General features: G+C 46.2%; 1 protein-coding gene across 4 annotated transcripts in view; it reads right to left on the bottom strand.

Annotated features, from left to right (window-relative positions):
• LOC140427051 (organic cation/carnitine transporter 2-like) overlaps positions 1-15,348 on the bottom strand; it is a 182,506-nt gene that overhangs the window by 124,251 nt on the left and 42,907 nt on the right. The gene's annotated exons all lie outside the window — the stretch shown is intronic.

Below are 15,348 nucleotides of genomic sequence, written 5' to 3'. Positions count from 1 at the left end.
GAAGTGTACTGCTGACATCGCCAGCCGACGTAGCTCTGGCAGCAAAGACAGGCACCAGGGTCAGAGGCCCCCATGGTGTGGGCACCGACAGGGTCAGGGTTGCGGGAATGGGGGTGGGGGACATGTGGCGCAGCGGCCACAGTGCCAGCCCGGGCAACCGTGTAGCCCGGTGGACCTGGTTGGGCACAGGGAGATGCACCTTGCTAACATATCTTCCTTTCACCCCCTGCAAACAATTGATATTGGAATGCAACTAGCAATGGTGGCCTTCCTGCTAGTCGCTGCAGCCCTGGGGGATGCACTGTGGTTGTACGAGCTGGAGCTGCTCGAGGAGGAGGAAACTGCGGAGCCGAGCATGCAGCAGCGGAGCATGCAGCAGTAGAACCTTCACCCCAAGGAACAGGAGGCAGCCACAGAGGATAGAGGACCGGCCGTCCAACAGGCGAGGAGGAGGTGGGGGTGTAAAAGAAGCGCCTCTTGTGTACTGGCAGTGGCTGCCATTCGAGGACTGCTGGACCAGGTATGCCGCCAGGGACTCGGGGTGAGCAGGGGACACTGCCCATATACATGTGCCGGATCATGGTGCAACTGGAACCACGGGGGAATGTGGGAAGTGACAGGTGAGAGTGTCTTCAAGAAATGGATGTTTAAGCAATGTACCTTTTGGAAATGCAGTGATGTCAGAGTGTGGGTGGGGCAGGCCTTTAGATCAGCCATTTTGCAGTTTAGTTTCAGTTTTGAGGAAAAGAGCTTGGGGTGTGTCTGTGTTTGCAGTGAGCTGGATCTGCTGTGATCTCTGCCATGAAAGACTATCTCTAAATATTTTGGGTGATTTAAACTCACAATAGTAAAGCCTTTAATCTGATGTGTTTCTGTTTAAAGGTGTTAAGTCACTTGGATGTTGAAAGGAATAACTGATGGATTATTTAGTGTTGTATTATTTTCGGGGTTATCTTTGTAATAAGGGATGTTAAATGATCTAATGTTTATTTAAAAGGTTAAGTTGAGTTCATGGAATAAACATTGTTTTGTGTTTAAAAACCCACGTGTCCATAATTGTAATCCCACAAATGGAGAACAAGCCGTATGCTTTCAGAATCAACAAACCATTAAAGGGGGTACTCCATGGTACATTTTGGGGTTCAGAAAATGCCTCTCCCATAACAATTGGGGGCTCGTCCGGAAAAAAAGTCTATCTATTGGATTGGCTTTTGTGAACTTAAAGACAGTGAAGGAGCGTTGCTTTTCCGGTGTGGTATTTCAGTTTAAGTGTGTTGTGGACAATGGCTCCTTCAGAGGCTCAGAAGTTTTTGGGGGTGGAGACTGTCACATGCAGTACCTTACGGACAGAGACTAAAAGCAGACTGTTAGATTTGGCAAAAACTTTGCAGATAACATTACCTGACAAAATGCGAAAAGATGAGGTAATTATGGAGGTGGTTCAGTATTTAAAGTTGCCTGAGATACCATTTGACTCATTGGAAATGGCAAAAATTCAGTTGCAAATTGAACAAATGGAACATGAGAAAGAATTAAAGCGGCTTGAATACGAAAGAGAGAGAGCGGAAAAAGAAAGAGAAAGAGAGAGAAAGGAAAACGAAAAGAACATAGAACATAGAACATAGAAAATACAGCACAGAACAGGCCCTTCGGCCCACGATGTTGTGCCGAACCTTTGTCCTAGATTAATCATAGATTATCATTGAATTTACAGTGCAGAAGGAGGCCATTCGGCCCTTTGAGTCTGCACCAGCTCTAGGAAAGAGCACCCTACCCAAACTCAACACCTCCACCCAACACCAAGGGCAATTTGGACATTAAGGGCAATTTATCATTGGCCAATTCACCTAACCCGCACATCTTTGGACTGTGGGAGGAAACCGGAGCACCCGGAGGAAACCCACGCAGACACGGGGAGGACGTGCAGACTCCGCACAGACAATGACCCAAGCCGGAATCGAACCTGGGACCATGGATCTGTGAAGCAATTGTGCTATCCACAATGCTACCGTGCTGCCCTTAAGAACAAATAAATCTACACTATATCATTTTCCCGTAATCCATGTACCTATCCAACAGCTGCTTGAAGGTCCCTAATGTTTCCGACTCAACTACTTCCACAGGCAGTGCATTCCATGCCCCCACTACTCTCTGGGTAAAGAACCTACCTCTGATATCCCTCCTATATCTTCCACCTTTCATCTTAAATTTATGTCCCCTTGTAATGGTGTGTTCCACCTGGGGAAAAAGTCTCTGACTGTCTACCCTATCTATTCCCCTGATCATCTTATAAACCTCTATCAAGTCGCCCCTCATCCTTCTCCGCTCTAATGAGAAAAGGCCTAGCACCCTCAACCTTTCCTCGTAAGACCTACTCTCCATTCCAGGCAACATCCTGGTAAATCTTCTTTGCACCTTTTCCAGAGCTTCCACATCCTTCCTAAAATGAGGCGACCAGAACTGTACACGGTACTCCAAATGTGGCCTTACCAAAGTTTTGTACAGCTGCATCATCACCTCACGGCTCTCAAATTCAATCCCTCTGTTAATGAACGCGAGCACACCATAGGCCTTCTTCACAGCTCTATCCACTTGAGTGGCAACTTTCAAAGATGTATGAACATAGACCCCAAGGTCTCTCTGCTCCTCCACAATGCCAAGAACTCTACCGTTAACCCTGTATTCCGCATTCATATTTGTCCTTCCAAAATGGACAACCTCACACTTTTCAGGGTTAAACTCCATCTGCCACTTCTCAGCCCAGCTCTGCATCCTATCTATGTCTCTTTGCAGCCGACAACAGCCCTCCTTACTATCCACAACTCCACCAATCTTCGTATCGTCTGCAAATTTACTGACCCACCCTTCAACTCCCTCATCCAAGTCATTAATGAAAATCACAAACAGCAGAGGACCCAGAACTGACCCCTGCGGTACACCACTGGTAACTGGGATCCAGGCTGAATATTTGCCATCCACCGCCACTCTCTGACTTCTATCGGTTAGCCAGTTTGTTATCCAACTGGCCAAATTTCCCACTATCCCATGCCTCCTTACTTTGTGCAGAAGCCTACCATGGGGAACTTTATCAAATGCCTTACTAAAATCCATGTACACTACATCCACTGCTTTACCTTCATCCACATGCTTGGTCACCTCCTCAAAGAATTCAATAAGATTTGTAAGGCAAGACCTACCCCTCACAAATCCGTGCTGACTATCCCTAATCAAGCAGTGTCTTTCCAGATGCTCAGAAATCCTATCCTTCAGTACCCTTTCCATTACTTTGCCTACCACCGAAGTAAGACTAACTGGCCTGTAATTCCCAGGGTTATCCCTAGTTCCTTTTTTGAACAGGGGCACGACATTCGCCACTCTCCAATCCCCTGGTACCACCCCTGTTGACAGTGAGGACGAAAAGATAATTGCCAACGGCTCTGCAATTTCATCTCTTGCTTCCCATAGAAGAAAAGGAGAGAGAAGAAAGGAGAAAAGAAAGAATAGCCCTAGCAGAACAAAAATAAAAAGAAAGGGAGATACAGATCAGGGAAAAAGATAAAGAGAGGGAGTTTGAACTTCAGAAAATGGCCATGAAACATGACAATCAGTTAAAATTGGCAGACGTAAAGGGAAACGTACAGTTGAATGATAGTGATAAGGATAGTGAGAAAGAGCATCATAGTCGAAGGCTTGGTGGGAATCGATTTAAATATGTCCAAGTATTGCCAAGGTTTGACGAGAAGGAAGTGGAAGCCTTTTTCATTTCATTTGAGAAGGTAGCTAAACAATTGAAATGGCCACAGGACATGTGGGTATTACTGATTCAAACAAAGCTGGTAGGTAGAGCTAATGAAGTGTTTGCACCACTACCGGAGGAGGTATCTGGAACGTATGAGGAGGCGAAGAAATCCATCTTAAGTGCATATGAGCTAGTGCCTGAAGCTTACAGACAAAGGTTTAGAAATTTAAGGAACGAATTTGGCCAAATATACATGGGGTTTGAAAGGCTCAAACAGAGTAATTTTGATAGGTGGGTAAGGGCTTTGAAAATAGACCAAACACATGAAGCTCTCAGAGAAATTATACTTTTGGAAGAGTTTAAAAATTCAATTCCTGATGTAATGAGAACTCATCTGGAAGAACAGAGGGTTAAAGCTGCGGGATTAGCAGCGGAAATGGCAGATGATTATGAATTAGTTCATAAATCAAAGCTGGGTTCCCAACATCAGTTTCAGCCGGTGAGGAATAGAAACTGGGGACATAAGAAATACACAAGTGGTAAAGGTAAAGGTGATCTGATGGGAGACAATAAAGAGAGTGTACCTGAGTTTAAAAAAGAAATCCAGGAGGGTGGAAAAGAAATTAAAAGTTTCAAGTGTTTTCACTGTAATAAACTAGGCCATGTAAAGTCACAGTGTTGTGGTTGAAGAAAAGCACTGGAAAAGCTGATGTGGTAAAACAGGATAAGACTGTGGGATTTATTAGAGTGGTAAAGGAAAGTCCAAGGGGAATGAAGGAGGTGCAAATGATTGTACAGCCTGATCAAGAAGTAATTGTTAAGAAGGTGCCAGATGTCTTTAAAGAATTTACTTGTGTGGGTAAAATTTACTCATGTGTATCAGGAGGAGCAGGTAAAGAAGTCACAATTTTAAGAGATACAGGGGCTAGTCAACCTTTAATGGTAAGAGATGAGGAATTATGTAGTTTGGGAAGAATATTGCCAGAAAAGGTGGTGATATGTGGAATTCAGGGTGAGAGGAGTAGCGTTCCATTATATAAGGTAAGATTGGAAAGTCCAGTGAAGAGTGGTGAAGTGGTAGTAGGAGTAATAGATAAACTATCTTGTCCAGGAATACAGTTTATCTTGGATAATGATATAGCTGGATCGCAGGTGGGAGTGATGCCTACTGTGGTTGATAAGTCAGTGGAAAATCAGTCAACTGAAGTGTTGAAGGACGAATATCCTGGGATTTTTCCGGATTGTGTAGTAACAAGGTCGCAAAGTCACAGGTTAAGACAAGAGGAGAAATCAAAGAGTGAAGTTGAAATTGAAGTGCAATTATCAGAGACAATTTTTGATCAGATGGTTGAACAAGAACAAGAACAGGTGGAGGATGAGGCGGGTATTTTTAGCTCAGGAAAACTGGTAGAGTTACAGCAGAAAGATATAGAAATAAAACGGATATATCAAAAAGCATATATGGAAGTGGAATCTGAGAGTATACCAGAGTGTTATTACCGTAAAAGTGATGGCTGGATGAGAAATGGTACATATGCAGGCGGATGTAAAGAGGGCAGAAGTTCATCAAGTAGTATTGCCGGTAAGGTATAGAAAGGAGGTGTTGTGAGTTGCACATGAGGTACCAGTGAGAGGTCATTTGGGAATAAGGAAAACTCAAGCTAAAATACAAAAACATTTCTATTGGTCTGCAATACATAAAGATGTAGTTAAATGTTGTCAGTCATGTCACACATGTCAAGTGATAGGGAAACCTCAAGCAGTGATAAAGCCAGCCCCCTTAATACCCATTCCAGCATTTGAGGAACCTTTCACAGGGTCATAATTGATTGTGTAGGACCGCTTCCTAAAACAAAAAGTGGGAATCAATATCTTTTGACTATATATGAGGTCCTGCAGCAGGAGTTCACGGAGCTAGGCAGAAAGTTAAAAGACAGGACCTCTAGGGTTGTAATCTTGGGATTACTCCCTGTGCCACGTGCCAGTGAGGCTAGAAATAGGAAGATAGAGCAGCTAAACACGTGGCTAAACAGCTGGTGTAGGAGGGAGGGTTTCCGTTATCTGGACCACTGGGAGCTCTTCCAGGGCAGGTGTGACCTATATAAGAAGGACGGGTTGCATCTAAACTGGAGAGGCATAAATATCCTGGCCGCGAGGTTTGCTAGTGTCACACTAGTATGGCAGGGGGGTGGGCATGGGAGCAATAGGTCAGAAGGTGAGAGCATTGAGGGAGAACTAGGGAATAGGGACAGTGGGGCTCTGAGGCAGAGCAGGCAGGAAGAAGTTGCTGAACACAGCGGGTCTGGTGGCCTGAAGTGCATATGTTTTAATGCAAGAAGTATTACGGGTAAGGCAGATGAACTTAGAGCTTGGATTAGTACTTGGAACTATGATGTTGTTCCCATGACAGAGACCTGGTTGAGGAAAGGGCAGGATTGGCAGCTAAACGTTCCAGGATTTAGATGTTTCAGGCGGGATAGAGGGGGATGTAAAATGGGTGACGGAGTTGCGCTACTGGTTAGGGAGAATATCACAGCTGTACTGCGGGAGGACACCTCAGAGGGCAGTGAGGCTATATGGGTAGAGATCAGGAATAAGAAGGGTGCAGTCACAATGTTGGGGGTTTACTACAGGCCTCCCAACAGCCAGCGGGTAATAGAGGAGCAGATAGATAGACAGATTTTGGAAAAGAGTAAAAACAACAGGGTTGTGGTGATGGGAGACTTCAACTTCCCCAATATTGACTGGGACTCACTTAGTGCCAGGGGCTTAGACGGGGCGGAGTTTGTAAGGAGCATCCAGGAGGGCTTCTTAAAACAATATGTAGACAGTCCAACTAGGGAAGGGGCGGTACTGGACCTGGTATTGGGGAATGAGCCCGGCCAGGTGGTAGATGTTTCAGTAGGGGAGCATTTCGGGAACAGTGACCACAATTCAGTAAGTTTTAAAGTACTGGTGGACAAGGATAAGAGTGGTCCTCGGATGAATGTGCTAAATTGGGGGAAGGCTAATTATAACAATATTAGGCGGGAACTGAAGAACATAGATTGGGACCGGATGTTTGGGGGCACATCAACATCTGACATGTGGGAGGCTTTCAAGTGTCAGTTGAAAAGAATTCAGGACCGGCATGTTCCTGTGAGGAAGAAGGATAAATACGGCAATTTTTGGGAACCTTGGATAACGAGAGATATTGTAGGCCTCGTCAAAAAGAAAAAGGAGACATTTGTCAGGACTAAAAGGCTGGGAACAGACGAAGCCTGTGTGGAATATAAGGAAAGTAGGAAGGAACTTAAGCAAGGAGTCAGCAGGGCTAGAAGGGGTCACGAAAAGTCATTGGCAAATAAGGTTAAGGAAAATCCCAAGGCTTTTTACACGTACATAAAAAGCAAGAGGGTAGCCAGGGAAAGGGATGGCCCACTGAAGGATAGGCAAGGGAATCTATGTGTGGAGCCAGAGGAAATGGGCGAGGTACTAAATGAATACTTTGCATCAGTATTCACCAAAGAGAAGAAATTGGTAGATGTTGAGTCTGGAGAAGGGTGTGTAGATAGCCTGGGTCACATTGAGATCCAAAAAGACGAGGTGTTGGGTGTCTTAAAAAATATTAAGCTAGATAAGTCCCCAGGGCCTGATGGGATCTACCCCAGAATACTGAAGGAGGCTGGAGAGGAAATTGCTGAGGCCTTGACAGAAATCTTTGGATCCACACTGTCTTCAGGTGATGTCCCGGAGGACTGGAGAATAGTCAATGTTGTTCCTCTGTTTAAGAAGGGTAGCAAGGATAATCCAGGGAACTACAGGCCGGTGAGCCTTACTTCAGTGGTAGGAAAATTACTGGAGAGAATTCTTTGAGACAGGATCTACTCCCATTTCGAAGCAAATGGACGTATTAGTGAGAGGCAGCATGGTTTTGTGAAGGGGAGATCGTGTCTCACTAACTTGATAGAGTTTTTCGAGGAGGTCACTAAGATGATTGATGCCGGTAGGGCAGTGGATGTTGTCTATATGGACTTCAGTAAGGCCTTTGACAAGGTCCCTCATGGTAGACTAGTACAAAAGGTGAAGTCACACGGGATCAGGGGTGAGCTGGCAAGGTGGATACAGAACTGGCTAGGTCATAGAAGGCAGAGAGTAGCAATGGAAGGATCAGTGCTGGGACCTTTGCTGTTTGTAGTATATATAAATGATTTGGAGGTAAATGTAACTGGTCTGATTAGTAAGTTTGCAGACAACACCAAGGTTGGTGGAATTGCGGATAGCGAAGAGGACTGTCAGAGGATACCGTAGGATTTAGATTGTTTAGAGACTTGAGCGGAGTGATGGCAGATGGAGTTTAATCCGGTCAAATGCATTTTGGAAGGTCTAATGCAGGTAGGGAATATACAGTGAATGATAGAACCCTCAAGAGTATTGAAAGTCAAAGAGATCTAGGAGTACAGGTCCACAGGTCACTGAAAGCGGCAACACAGGTGGAGAAGGTAGTCAAGAAGGCACATGGCATGCTTGCCTTCATTGGCCGGGGCATTGAGTATAAGAATTGGCAAGTCATGTTGCAGCTGTATAGAACCTTAGTTAGGCCACACTTGGAGTATAGTGTTCAATTCTGGTCGCCACACTACCAGAAGGATGTGGAAGCTTTAGAGAGGGTGCAGAAGAGATTTACCAGAATGTTGCCTGATATGGAGGGCATTAGCTATGAGGAGCGGTTGAATAAACTCGGTTTGTTCTCACTGGAATGAAGGAGGTTGAGGGGTGACCTGATAGAGGTCTATAAAATTATGAGGGGCATAGACAGAGTGGATAATCAGAGGCTTTTCCCCAGGGTAGAGGGGTCAATTACTAGGGGGCATAGGTTTAAGGTGAGAGGGGCAATGTTTAGAGTAGATGTACGAGGCAAGTTTTTTACGCAGAGGGTAGTGGGTGCCTGGAACTCGCTACCGGAGGAGGTGGTGGAAGCAGGGACGATAGTGACATTTAAGGGGCATCTTGACAAATACATGAATAGGATGGGAATAGAGGGATACGGACCCAGGAAGTGTAGAAGATTGTAGTTTAGTCGGGCAGCATGGTCGACACGGGCTTGGAGGGCCGAAGGGCCTGTTCTTGTGCTGTACATTTCTTTGTTATTTGTTTTGTATTGGATGTGTCTACTAGGTTTCCAGAGGCCATTCCAGTACGTAATATTACAGCTAAAAGATTGTGGAGGAGTTACTTAAATTCTTTACTAGATATGGAGTACCCACAGAAATTCAATCGGATCAAGGATCAAATTTCACTTCAAAGTTATTCAAAGAAGTTATGGATAGCTTAGGAATAAAACAATTTAAATCAACTGCGTACCATCCAGAATCCCAGTAGAAAGGTGGCATCAGACATTAAAGACAATGTTGAGGGCTTATTGTCAGAGATTATCCAGAGGATTGGGATAAAGGAATCCCATTCATATTGTTTGCAATTAGGGATGCACCTAATGAGTCAACCAAATTAAGTCCTTTTGAACTAATTTTTGGTCATGAGGTAAGAGGACCAGTTAAATTGATTAAGGAAAAATTGGTGGGTGAGAAATCGGAAATTACACTATTGGATTACGTGTCAACTTTTAGGGAACGATTAAATAGAGCAGGTGAATTGGCTAGACAACATTTGAAAGTGGCACAAAATGTGATGAAACGGGTAGCGGACAAGAAATCCAAAGTTTGTAGTTTTGCCAATGGGGATAAAGTTTTAGTGTTGTTACCAGTGGTAGGTGAGCCTTTAAATGCTAGGTTTTGTGGACCGTATCAGATTGAAAGGAAATTAAGTAAGGTGAATTATGTGGTAAAAACACCAGATAGAAGGAAGACTCCCCGAGTGTGTCATGTGAATATGCTTAAAAGGTACTTTGAAAGGGAAGGAGAGAAAAAGGTTTTAATGAAATGAAATTAAATGAAAATCGCTTATTGTCACAAGTAGGCTTCAAATTAAGTTACTATGAAAAGCCTCTAGTCGCCACATTCCGGCGCCTGTTCGGGGAGGCTGGTACGGGAATGATTCTAACTGAAAGTGGCAAACCAAATCCAGATGACTGTGAATTTGACATACGTCAAATTAAATTGGAAAATAAGGATGTTCTTAAAAATTGGGATAAATTGTTAAGTTACCTTCCAGAGGAAAAACGAACTGACCTGAAAGAGTTATTGATATCACATGGGCAAGTTTGTAGAGATAAATTGGGAAGAACTAAAATGGCTATACATGATGTAGATGTGGGAAGTGCTGTTCTGATCAAACAACATCCATATAGACATAACTCTTTAAAATTGGCACTGGTTAACAAAGAGATTGAAAGTATGCTGAAGAAAGGCATAATTGAAGTGGGTTGCAGCCAATGGAGCTCACCCATAGTGGTGGTACCTAAACCAGACGGTACCCAATGGTTGTGTGTGGACTATCGAAAGGTGAATGCAGTTACAAAAATGGACTCTTATCCTATCCCACGTTTGAAGGATTGCTTTGAGAAAGTGATTTAATCTGCTCTTATTTCCAACTTCCAGACATGGAAGGAACATTTAAAACGTCGTATGGAGTTCTTCGATCGAGTTCAGGAGGCGGGTTTGGTGATAAACCTAGCCAAAAGTTAATTTGGAGAAGCCCGAATCACTTTCCTTGAGGAGTTTCTGATAACCTCAAGATGAAGGGAAATAATGCAATTTCTTAGCATGAGTGGATTTGATCGAACATTTGTGCAAAAGTTTTGAAGCGTGATTGCTCCACTGATGGACATAAACGTAAAATGGACAGGGGATTTTCAACAGGAATTTGACTGCCTGAAAGCTGTGATCACCAATGCTCCTGTATTGTAGAATTGCAAAGGGCTCTGTGGTCAGATTGAACTAAAGTATCTGATTCTAAAGAGAAATGCCGAGGAGTAGAGGACTGGATTGATCGTGCAGAGACTGTCAATCGAGAAGGTTTTCGTTTGGAGGAAGAAGAATGAAAAAAAATGGACTATATTATTATCCCTGTTTGAGTGTGTTGTTTTCTTTAAATGGAGATGTATATTTACTGTGTGCATTTCTTAGTGGATGGTGCAAAAGTGAAAAATGAAACCATCTAGAAGTTGATGTGTTTTTTTTCTTGGGGGGAGGTGTCATGTGAGAGTGCATTTAAGAAATGGATGTTTAAGCAATGTACCTTTAAGAAATGCAGTGATGTCAGAGTGTGGGTGGAGCTGGGCTTTAGATCAGTAATTTTGCAGTTTCGTTTCAGTTTTGAGGAAAAGAGCTTGGGGTGTGTCTGTGTTTGCAGTGAGCTGGATCTGCTGTGATTTCTGCCATGAAATACTATCTCTGGACCATTTGGGTGATTTAAACTCATAATAGTAAAGACTTTAACCTGATGTGTTTCTGTTTAAAGGTGTTAAGTCTCTTGGACGTTGGAAGGAATAACTGAAAGATTATTTAGTGTTGTATTATTTTCAGGGTTATCTTTGAAGTAAGGGGTGTTAAGTGATCCAATGTGTATTTAAAAGGTTAAGTTGAGTTCATGGAATAAACATTGTTTTGTGTTTAAAAACCCACGTGTCCATAATTGTAATCCCACTCGTGGAGAACAAGCCGTGTGCTTTCAAAAGCAACAATCCATTAAAGGGGGGATTGGTTGGACTCCATGAAACATTTTGGGGTTCTGAAAACGCCTCTCCCATAACAGAAGGCACACACCCCTGATGGCTGTCAAGAAGACCGCCGACCTGAACTTTTACGCCACAAGCTCCTCCCAGGCACCGAGTCGGGACCTGACCTGGATCTCACAGAGCTCGTTGCACAGGTTTATCCGCACTGTCACGGAGGCCCAATATGCCCAGTCGGCACAATACATCCATTTTAAGATGGACCGAACCCACCAGAATGCCCAGGCAGCGGGGTTCGCTGCCATTGTTGAAATGCCAGGTCCAGGGGATAATGGACAAGATGCATGTTGCCCTACGAGCACCTGCAGATGAAAGACCAATCTTCACAAACCGAAATGGATTCTACTCGATGAACATAGATGAACTAAGGGCAGCACGGTAGCATAGTGGATAGCACAATTGCTTCACAGCTCCAGGGTCCCAGGTTCGATTCCTGGCTTGGGTCACTGTCTGTGCGGAGTCTGCACATCCTCCCCGTGTGTGCGTGGGTTTCCTCCGGGTGCTCCGGTTTCCTCCCACAGTCCAAAGATGTGCAGGTTAGGTGGATTGGCCATGTTAAATTGTCCTTAGTGTCCAAAAATTGCCCTTAGTGTTGGGTGTGATTACTGGGTTAAGGGGTTATGGGGATAGGGTGGAGGTGTGGGCTTCAGTAGGGTGCTCTTTCCAAGAGTCGGTGCAGACTCGATGGGCCGAATGGCCTCCTTCTGCACTGTAAATTCTATAATTCTATAACGTGCAGCTGGTGTGTGACCATCAGCTGTGCATCATGCACATCTGCGCCTGATACCCAGGCAGTGTGCACGACATTTTCATCCTGTCACACTCAACAGTTCCTGGCCTCTTCGAGGTGCCCCCCCACCATCACCACCCATCTGAGCAGTTGGCTCCTGGGCGACAGGTGTTGTCCACTGCAGTCATGGCTGCTGACTCCTTTCCGGAGGCCACAGAATGATGTGCAGACTTGCTATAACGATGCCCATATATGTCCGTGATTGAGCTGTGCTTTGGCCTCCTGAAGATGCAGTTCAGGTGCCTGGCTGGCTCTGGAGGGGCCCTCCAGTTTGATGCTGAGAGGGTCACCGTATCGTGGTGGCTTACTCTGTCCCCCACAACATCGCGCAGCAGAGTGGCGATGTGCTGAAGGAGGAGGATGAACACCAGACCTCGTCTGATGAGGAGGATGTGGGGAATGGTGAGGATGGGCAGGGCATGGACCCAGGCATGCATGATAGGCTGCACAATATGAGCGACAGGCCAACATGCTCTGATCGCCTCCAGGTTCACCGACTGACCAGCGGTCCCTCACTGCAGGAGAGCAGAGGGTCCTGGACGTGGTCGGCAGGCCCGAAGAAAAGGCAATCACCGGGATGGAGCTCGGCATCGGGCGAGGAGGTGAGACCCCACTGAGTTGTGGTTTCCTATGACACGTGTCACAAACGGTCGGAGGGCGGGCTAACCCCAGGGATATCTGCCGTCTAGATGGGTTTCGGGCTTCTGGAACGGATGGTCCCACCAATTGTGGAGATGCAGCCGTAGAGCCAGGGTCTACATGAGGGGCTGTCGGCGAGCATCCAGCACCTGCATGTGCAGTTGGAGGAGTCCAAACACGTGCGGGAGCAGGGGCTGGTGCCGGCCATGCGTGTCATCCAGACCAACACCGCATGGGTGGCGTCCGCGGTAGTGGTCTTGGGTGTGAAGATTTTGATAATCTCTGCAGGTGGTGGCCAAAGCACAGGACAGGGCTATACTGTCACAGGGAGCCATGTGCCAGAGCCACCTGGACATGCAGCAGCACTCCTGAGCATGGCCCAATCACAGCGGGCCCTGGCTGAGAGCATTGGAGCAGGCCACAGGCTGCAGGGTTGATGGGAGAGGTGAGTACCTATTTAAAAGAGACTTCAGTTCCTGGAGCAGGCCACAGGCTGCAGGGTTGCTGGGAGAGGTGAGTGCCTATTTAAAAGAGACTTCAGTTCCTGGAGCAGGCCTCAGGCTGCAGTGTTGCTGGGAGAGGTGAGTGCATATTTAAAAGAGACTTCAGTTCCTGGAGCAGGCCACAGGCTGCAGGGTTGCTGGGAGAGGTGAGCGTCTATTTAAAAGAGACTTCAGTTCCTGGAGCAGGCCACAGGCTGCAGGGTTGCTGGGAGAGGTGAGTGCCTATTCAAAAGAGACTTCAGTTCCTGGAGCAGGCCACAGGCTGCAGGGTTGCTGGGAGAGGTGAGTGTATATTTAAAAGAGACTTCAGTTCCTGGAGCAGGCCACGGGCTGCAGGGTTGCTGGGAGAGGTGAGTGCCTATTTAAAAGAGACTTCAGTTCCTGGAGCAGGCCACAAGCTGCAGGGTTGCTGGGAGAGGTGAGTGCATATTTAAAAGAGCTTGTTTGCAGGTCGAGTGGCAGTTGGAGAGTCCAGTTCCTGGTGCGGGCCTATTGGCTCATTGGAAATCAGGCAGGGTACAAAAGGTGTGGCAGGAGTGCCTTTAGACATGGAGTGCTGATTGGAACAGAGTGCATCTGAGTTTAGGTGAGTGACTGAGTTTGGGTGAGAGGCGAGAGAGGGCTGTGTTTTTGTTTGTGTTTTAGTTGGTGTTCGGGTTTATTCTTGAGGTTCTATAAAAAAAATGTTTTTTTTATTATTTAAATTAATTAACTAGTTGAATATGGCTGGACAGGTGATGTGCTGTTGCTGTATGATGATGGAACTGGTGGATCCCATTGATACCTTCAGCGACCACATCTGCAGAAAGTGTTGGCTGCCCGAGGAACTTCGGCTCAGAATTGATGAGCTGGAGACCGAGCTGCACACACTGCGGCACATCAGGGAGGGGGAAAATTACCTGGACGCTTTGTTTCAGGAGGCAGTCACACCCGGTAGAATAAGTACTGTTAATTCGGTCAGTGGTCAGGGACAGAGTGGTGTGACTGCAAGGGAGGCAGGTAGGGGGATCCTGAGTTTAGGAATTTTCGAGAGGGAGGGGAAGGATCCCCTAGTCACCCCCCACTGGTCCCCCGGGCTCTAGCAGACACCCACCCACCCACCCCCATCAGCCCTGCGAGCAACCCATGGTCGTGTCTCTGGGAACATGCCCTACATCCTCTCCCTCAGCAGCCACCGTGCCTGTTTCCCGATTTTTAAAACCATAGGTGAATATTACTGTTGGCAATTCTTCCTGACAGAGGCGGAGCATTTGGGAGGAACTGGAGAAAACCGAGTTAGGCCCGTTAATGATATGCCAACAGCGTTTACTGTACGTGCGGAGTAGAACACATTGATGCTTCTGTTGTGGACCTGGCACTGACCATGATTTCTGCCTGACGCGCGACTCTCCGCCCAACCTCGTTTCACAATTCCGGTGTCGCTGGACGGAAGGTTCCGCCCCCTCTGCCTGCTGATGTGCAACGGCCTCCCCAGTTAAAAGATGTTCCACAAAAGGCGTCTACATAGAGGAAACCAACACACCCGAGACACAAACAAGCCTTGTGGCGATGCGCAAGAGGTGACAAGGACAGGATCATGAGATCTTGAAGTTTCGGATCGGTCCGGTAACATTGATATCACTGTCCTGCAAGCGACCTGAAGAGCAGGCAAAGGGCAGATGACGGAAGAAGGCAGTGGTTAAACCTTCTTCTGGAGTGGAAAACCCAAGAAGCAGCCCAGAACGCATGGATTTCCCATCAAGAACAAACTCATCAACCGACTCACAGAGCTCCCTGTCGGCATCAACGAATGCCTCATGACAGTTCATTCTCCACTTGCCAAGAACCAGTTGTGAGTGCCAACATCCCAACCCTTGATGTCAATGATGAATCCAAGGAAGGCTTCCATTCCACCCTGGACACCATACTCTACAACATTCCAAAGGAAGATAAGGTCACCCTCCTTGCGGACTTCAACATCAGGGTTGGAAAGGACTCCCAACTCTGGAAAGGAACCATCGGAAAT

Source organism: Scyliorhinus torazame, chromosome 7 (assembly GCF_047496885.1).
Source record: "Scyliorhinus torazame isolate Kashiwa2021f chromosome 7, sScyTor2.1, whole genome shotgun sequence".
In the NCBI taxonomy this organism is placed as follows: domain Eukaryota; kingdom Metazoa; phylum Chordata; class Chondrichthyes; order Carcharhiniformes; family Scyliorhinidae; genus Scyliorhinus; species Scyliorhinus torazame.
Note: the sequence above shows the minus strand (reverse complement) of the source record. Positions and strands in the feature narration are given on the sequence as shown.